Source organism: Scylla paramamosain, chromosome 33 (assembly GCF_035594125.1).
Source record: "Scylla paramamosain isolate STU-SP2022 chromosome 33, ASM3559412v1, whole genome shotgun sequence".
Classification (NCBI taxonomy): domain Eukaryota; kingdom Metazoa; phylum Arthropoda; class Malacostraca; order Decapoda; family Portunidae; genus Scylla; species Scylla paramamosain.
This window is the reverse complement of record NC_087183.1, coordinates 11,974,868-11,982,367: the sequence shown is the minus strand read 5'-3', so window position 1 is coordinate 11,982,367 and position 7,500 is coordinate 11,974,868. Positions and strand designations below refer to the sequence as shown.

The following is a 7,500-nucleotide window of genomic DNA, read 5'->3' as shown; positions in this document are numbered from 1 at the left end:
AGAAAAAGACTGAGAAAGAAAGAATAGAGCGCAAGGGGAAGAAAAACGTGAAAAAAGTTGGGAATGGAGAGAGAGAGAGAGAGAGAGAGAGAGAGAGAGAGAGAGAGAGAGAGAGAGAGAGAGAGAGAGAGAGAGAGAGAGAGAGAGAGAGAAAAAGAAAGGGGAGGGGAGGGGGATAGAACCAGCTGAAAAAAAAAAAAAAAAGGTTGTTGCCGACCAAGGAGGAAGAGACAATAAATTCTGATAATGTGATTTTGTGATCGGAATGTTAGTCCGTAGAAACTGGCAGTCATCCAACACACACACACACACACACACACACACACACACACACACACACACACACACACACACACACACACACACACACTAACGACCTATACAGCCTTGTCAGTCACTCCTACCTTCAGTCGTTAACGTGTAATGACAATGAGGAGAAAGGCAATAATGATGATGATGATGATGATGATGATGATGATGATGATGATGATGATGATGATGGTGGTGGTGGTGGTGGTGGTGGTGATGGTGGTGGTGGAAAGAAAATGCATTGTTCCTTCATGTAATTACAGGAATATGAGAGGAAGAGGAGGAGGAGGAGGAGGAGGAAGGAGGAGGAGGAGGAGGAGGAGGAAGACAAGAAAAAAAGACAGGAGCTAAAAAGAAAAGAAAAAAAGAAAAAGAAAATATAACGCAATCAGTTTTTGTTTCCCCTCTAAGCGCATTGAAGGTAAAAAAAAATAAATAAATAAACCCACATGAAAATGAAAGGCAAAAATGAATTAACGAGAAAACGAAATAAAAATATTTATCCCAGCGTACCTTTGTGGCCCATCAACACCTTTAGGACGCCAACCGATCTGTAAAAAAGACGGAAAAAGAGAAAAAGAAAAATTACATCATCGAAAAAAAGTTGTAGAGGAAAAAAAATCAAATCAAATTATCCTCTAAAAAAGTGATCCTCAAAATCTATGAAATTTCACAGAGAGAGAGAGAGAGAGAGAGAGAGAGAGAGAGAGAGAGAGAGAGAGAGAGAGAGAGAGAGAGAGAGAGAGAGAGAGAGAGAGAGAGAGAGAGAGAGAGAGAGAGAGAGAGAGAGAGAGAGAGAGAGAGAGAGAAATATTAAGTAATGGGTAATATAAAGCACAAAGTCAAGCTCAGAAAGTCTTAGGGACAAACCCATAACTTTTTATTATCCTCATTGAGGCGGCTAGACCCTAGACCCTTCCCTTCCCTTCCCCTCCTCTTACTCTTCCTCCTCTTCCTCCTCCTTCTCTCCTTCTAGATGAGCTACTGTCATAAAGGGAGGGATTGCACGCCGCTGTGGACTAAGGCACAGTTTATAGTTGCACTGGATTCTGTATACGTGGCGTTGATCGCGTCATTGTGAGTTTAAAAGCATTCACAGGTCACGCCAAGGTCACGGGAAAAAGAGAATTCGTATATAAATATGAGTAAATAAATGCTAAGTAGAATATTATGAATGAATATGTTTCCAGGAGACGTAAAATTAAGTGAGATATGAAAAATTAAATGTACTCTGGAAAATATGATGGTACAGTTACTACACTATAGAGCATTGGGTTACTTAGGAGATATTTAAAAAGCTCAGTAAATAAAGTAGAGAACAGACACATGTAATGGAAAACGGCAAAGGAAAGATCATTCAGCAAAATACATTGTTTGAAAATATCATAAAAAGAATAAATTATATTAGCAGAACAGTCGAGCCTTAGCAAAAGTTGTATCAATAGCATAAAAAAATAAAATAAATAAATAAATAAAACATATATATGAGAACAGACACTCAATACTCGAAATATAAATACAGCGTTTTAAATTATCCAGAATAAAAAATAGTACACGTTGAAAAAATGCGTTATAAAAATTGCTACTAAAAAAATATATATGTACGTGTACCTACAGAAGAAATATCGTGTTGGAATCTATATTAGTGAGAGAGGATAAAAAAAAACTATTTGTGAGTTGCTGCAGCCACAGGTATTTTTCTTGACCTGTAATTATATGATGAATTTTAATACCTAGATTATTCCGCATTCAAATAAAGTGCGTCGTGAATTTTAAATTAATCCGCCAGGTGAGGAAGAGAAACAACTATATCATGATGAAGATGAATCATGGCAAGGAAAAGATAAATAAAAACTGTGAAAAAACGGGAAATATGAGAGAGAGAGAGAGAGAGAGAGAGAGAGAGAGAGAGAGAGAGAGAGAGAGAGAGAGAGAGAGAGAGAGAGAGAGAGAGAGAGAGAGTAAAAAAAAAATACTTCCCTCTAGCTGCTTTCATAATCCCTCTTGTGGTGGTCTGTTCCTCCCCAGACTCCAGCAGCGGGTCCTGAGGGAGAGGGGAAAGAGAGGAGAGAGAGAGAGAGAGAGAGAGAGAGAGAGAGAGAGAGAGAGAGAGAGAGAGAGAGAGAGAGAGAGAGAGAGAGAGAGAGAGAGAGAGAGAGAGAGAGAGAGAGAGAGAGAGAGAGAGAGAGAGAGAGGGAAAGAGTGGGAGAGGGAGCTGGAGGGGAGAGAGGGGGGTGGTGTTCCTTCCTTGGGTGGTGATGGATATTAAGAAAGTCTAAGAAAACTGGCAGGGATATTTCACTGCTGAGTCGCTTAAAATAGCCCTCTTATCCTTCTTAAGTGTGTGTGTGTGTGTGTGTGTGTGTGTGTGTGTGTGTGTGTGTGTGTGCGTGCGTGCGTGCGGCGGGCAAAGTTTGGAGGCTGGAAGAATGATGGAGGCCCGCAATTTCCATCACAAACTTGCAAAACCGAAAAGTATGAGTGAAACGCCATTGACACTGCTCCATTTCTCTCTCTCTCTCTCTCTCTCTCTCTCTCTCTCTCTCTCTCTCTCTCTCTCTCTCTCTCTCTCTCTCTCTCTCTCTCTCTCTCTCTCTCTCTCTCTCTCTCTCTCTCTCTCTCTCTCTCTCTCTCTCTCTCTCTCTCTCTCTCTCGACATTGTTCCGCCTCTTTTTCTTGCGTCTTTTCCTGCAAGAGTGTCTCAAAGCCAAGGTCTCTTTCCCGTGCGTCCCTTCGCGCTACAGCTGACCAGCGGAGTCCGTCTTGTGTTCGGCGCTGAATTACTTCTTGGACAGCCGGGGATTTGTTGGGTCCGCGGTGACTGACACGGAACTCAATTGCGGGTAAATCCATCAGTAAGGCAGCTGGGAGGCCCCTCGATTGTGTGGAGGGCTGAAGGTCTTGTTGTTCCGGGATGGTTTAGGAAAGTTTGTAGAAATGTGTAATTGTGGTCTGATTTCACTAACTTAATTAAATGTAGTGACTTAAAATGAGTTCAAGTAGTTTGACTAACGATATGACGAGTCAGATAAATAAGAGTAGTCTGAATGACAATAACATTTTGATGGGTAGTTTTGATTTGGGTGACAAAACAGTAAATCGGATCTTATAAACTTATTTCCATTCTAGCTTCGCTACAAAGTTCCTCTCAATCCGAAAAGCATTTATGGTCTTTATAATGAGCTTTGTGAAGGCTTGTGCAGGAAAGACGTATTCGTGGCGTGAGTACCAATACGATATTTCAAGTTTTATCATTTGAAATTCACCTCAATGCACATTACGCACCCTCTCCCTGTCGCAGAACCGTTTTTAGTCTTCAAACGCAGCACCAGAGGGCGTCTGCGAAGGGTTTCAATGATGTCTGGTAGAGGTGTGAGTGACAGCACAGTAATATATGCCTTACATGATTAAAACTTCCGTTTAAGTCTCATTATGCACCCTCGTTCTGCCCCAAAGGTATTCTCAATCTTAGAACTCATCCACATAGTTGGCGGGTAGCAGGCATGAGTGTGTATGGTAATGATGTGAGAAGAGGCGGTGGTGTGAGCCATTTACCCTAACGTGGCGGTGTGAAGCTATGGAACATTTAACTTTCAGGAAACACGGGATGAGGCAAGGTTAGTTTCCTACTTCGATATTGTTGAATTTACATCACGTTGAAAAGACTGTCAGTATTTGTCCATTTTTCTGTTATGGTTGCAGGAATTCGACACTCTTTCTACCTAGTGGACTTATGACATAAACTCCTATTCTTAAACGATTTAGGCTTTCAAAAGGACAATTTTCAAAGATTAGATAGATTATCAAATGCGTTCTCATGAGTGTTTTTTTTATTACCATTGACGAAGCAGAAGTATTGTTAAGTTAACATTAAACTCACAAAAAGACACTTGGAAATCACTACCTCTCAACACATGCTGTTAGAAGTCAGCAATATGGAAAAGGAATGGGAACGTTTGACAATATGGCACACAGTATGAACCAAAAACAGGAATGAAGGCAACAACATTACATTACAAATGTTATTAGTGTGTGAAGAATCCAGCCAACAACAAGTCTAGAAATGATGAAGGTATTTCAAAATATATTACGTCACACGTGACTGAAAAAACAAAGATATGATATTGTGAAATGTCAGAGGTGTTTGTAGTAGGTATGGTTTACGAACAATTCTGCAGGAGGTGGCATGAATTGAAATGAAAAAAGGGATCTGAAAATATATGATAGCGTCACACAATGCTGAAAGAAAATAAAAGTACGATAGAGCAAGCAAAGGTACAAAAACACGACTTATGAAGAATTCTATCATTGACAAGAACTGCAATAAAGGACTGAGCACAAATACCAACGAAACCACTTGAAAATACACAAGACACCACAACACAGGAAAAAAAAAAAAAAAGGCAGTGAAAAACTCAACAAGTAACAAACAAGTAGAAATGAAGTAGGTGTGAAAAAAGGTACACGACGCAATATTTCCGGAGCCTTCCAGACCCTCCAGCTTCTTTTGTGGCGGGGAGGAGGCAGCGGTACAAAGCGAAGGTGTAGGGCCAGGAAGTTTTATGGATCCACCTTCCCAGAATACCCCCAAAGTTACACACGAGGAATGGCTAAGAGGCTGACAAGTGCCGTGTTGAATATTTATGCATGTGTGTGCTTTCCTACTAGCCCGGGAAAGACAGACGGTGGCCTGTCTGACTCCTTGCATCATTGTCACTCTTGCTTCAGGTGGTCGCTATGAAGGGACGCGCGAGATGACAGTGGGGGCAGAATACACATTTCCCATTTTCTTTTCAGCCTTTGTTTTTCGCAGCGTCCGTGTGGGGAAAGCCGGGACGTATTCACTCCCCGTGTTTAATTAGTCTTCCGCCGGGAGATCCTTTTTTGTACTTGCCAAGGAGCGGAAAGGGTAAAAAGACTCCTTTTTACATGCACATTAACGCGAGGATAAAGAAATGGAGCCTGGTAAAGAGGAGCATATTATTGACACTAATGAGCAACAACACTAAAATGCTCCAAAGTTTCATACAAACCTCACAGCACACCTCATCCGTCTGCCGTAAAACAAACACACGCGAACAAACACTACAGACTTTACAGCTTTCCGTGATAGTGTTAGAAAGTAGGCATCCCTCGGAAAACAAACACAGCCTCATTAACAAACACGAACCGATGGAGGAGGAGGAGGAGGAGGAGGGGAAGTAAGTAAGTAACAGGAAGAATTAGAAGAAAAAGAGAAATTAGACTAAAAGGAGGAGAGGAAAACGAAGACGAACACCTCGACAACAACCAATAATTAGAAGAAAAATCAGAATAAAGACAAGGAAGGAACACGGAGCAAAGGGAAAGAATAACCAGGAAAAGCACGTCCAACTCCTTCTGGTATTGGTCTTTCAGAGTTTGTTTAGACCTGCTGGTGACTGAACATTCTTCCCAACGCTCCTTCCGCGACGGCTGGGACTCCTCGGGGACCTCGCCAGATGGACGGACAAGTTGAGAAAGGCGGGACGGATTGGGCGGAGTGGAGCGGAGTGGGTGGAGTGGAGAGCAGTGGGAGTGGAAGAGGCGTCTGGGGAGTAGGAATTGAGAAAGTAAAGAGAAAAATAGATGTGAAAAAAAAAAGTTTGCTCGTGAGGGTGTGTGTGTGTGTGTGTGTGTGTGTGTGTGTGTGTGTGTGAGCAGTGGTACCCAGCCCAGCCGTCTCGAGGTCCTCTCATAAACTTTCAAGAGACATTCACCTGAGTACTAGGCGCCATAATTACCCGCTCAGGTGAGGCAGGTGGGGCGCTTGGCTACCTGGCGCACCTCGTACAATGGAAGAGAGGGACAAAATCCACAGTGATGATGATGTGATGACCCAACCTTCCCTATCAGTTCCCTTTTACGACCCACCAGTCCATCAGACCTTTTTATGGGGTGTCCCTGCCTGTCTGTGAATAATTATGACGGTGGGGGTGGTGGTGGTGGTGGTGTTAGTGGTTGTATTAGCAGTAGTACTAGTAGCAGTAGTAACAGCAGTAGTAGTAGTAGTAGTAGTAGTTGTTGTTGTTGTTGTTGTTGGTGGTGGTGGTGGTGGTGGTGGTGGTGGTGGTGGTCTTGTAGTAGTTCCAAATGCTGTTGTTACTACTACTACTACTACTACTACTACTACTACTACTACTACTACTACTACTCTCACGGATATTACTATTCCTGTACATGAGTTGACATTTAAGAAACCAGACAAACAGAAGCTAACCAAATAAAATCAAGAAATAAAGCAGAATAAGAATGTGGGAAGTAACAACATTTAAACATAACACCAAAACAATCCCATCCGCTTCCTTCTCGCTTCACATAAAAAAAAAGTAAAAAAAAAAAAAGTGAAAAATGGAAAGATGAGCGAGAGGTTGCCAGCTTTTTCTCTTTACGACGCCCATGATATGAAGGTTACGAGTTTTATATCCTCGAGCTTTAGATAAGAATATAATACCGTCATGTTATATTTTACATGTCCTTTCTCGCGCGCAGGTAAAAACATGAAACGGATAAAATTTAATCAAAGCGTAAGAATGTGTATATATGAGAACAGTAATGAAACAAAGTACCTGTAACAAAAAGAAAAAAAAACACTTTGATCTCTATTCATCTTTCAATCATATGCTCGTGTTTTATTGTATTTTATTTCTATTTCTCAATGCTTGACATTTGTTGGGCATTGTCAAAGCTTTCCTGGATACCTTTTGTTATCACGTTCACCAATACCTGGGAGTACTCTCACCTGTACTTATACTCGATCGCGTAAGTATGTTGGCTATTTTCAACTTTTAATTCCTTGATACGATACCTACTAAGTAAAAACAAATACGTGTTCTGTTACTGATCTTTGCGTTTTTTTTTTTTTCTTTATATCTATCGTTTCTTAACAGTCCAGCTTTTAATGTGAAATCTGCTAACTCCACACTTGCTTAATGGTATTCAAACGTGTATCTCCGACTCTTTATTTAGTCCACTCACTATATCATCCTCATGTTAATCCTTATACACCACATCATTCCAACTCACTTCACCTCACACACGCACTTATCTTTCTCTCTTAGATCCTGAGGTCAGTGATCCATAAATCTCTCTCTCTCTCTCTCTCTCTCTCTCTCTCTCTCTCTCTCTCTCTCTCTCTCTCTCTCTCTCTTCTATATCTGACCTATAAATTCT

The 7,500-nt window shown here is 41.3% G+C and overlaps 1 protein-coding gene and 1 long non-coding RNA gene across 2 annotated transcripts in view; one reads left to right on the top strand and one right to left on the bottom strand.

Annotated features, from left to right (window-relative positions):
- Positions 1-861, bottom strand: part of LOC135089707 (uncharacterized) — a 164,833-nt gene extending 163,972 nt beyond the window's left edge. The window contains exon 1 of the long non-coding RNA XR_010261582.1: positions 823-861. This is a non-coding gene — a long non-coding RNA (uncharacterized LOC135089707). The remainder of the gene's footprint in view (positions 1-822) is intronic.
- LOC135089706 (zwei Ig domain protein zig-8-like) overlaps positions 1-7,500 on the top strand; it is a 72,848-nt gene that overhangs the window by 56,690 nt on the left and 8,658 nt on the right. The gene's annotated exons all lie outside the window — the stretch shown is intronic.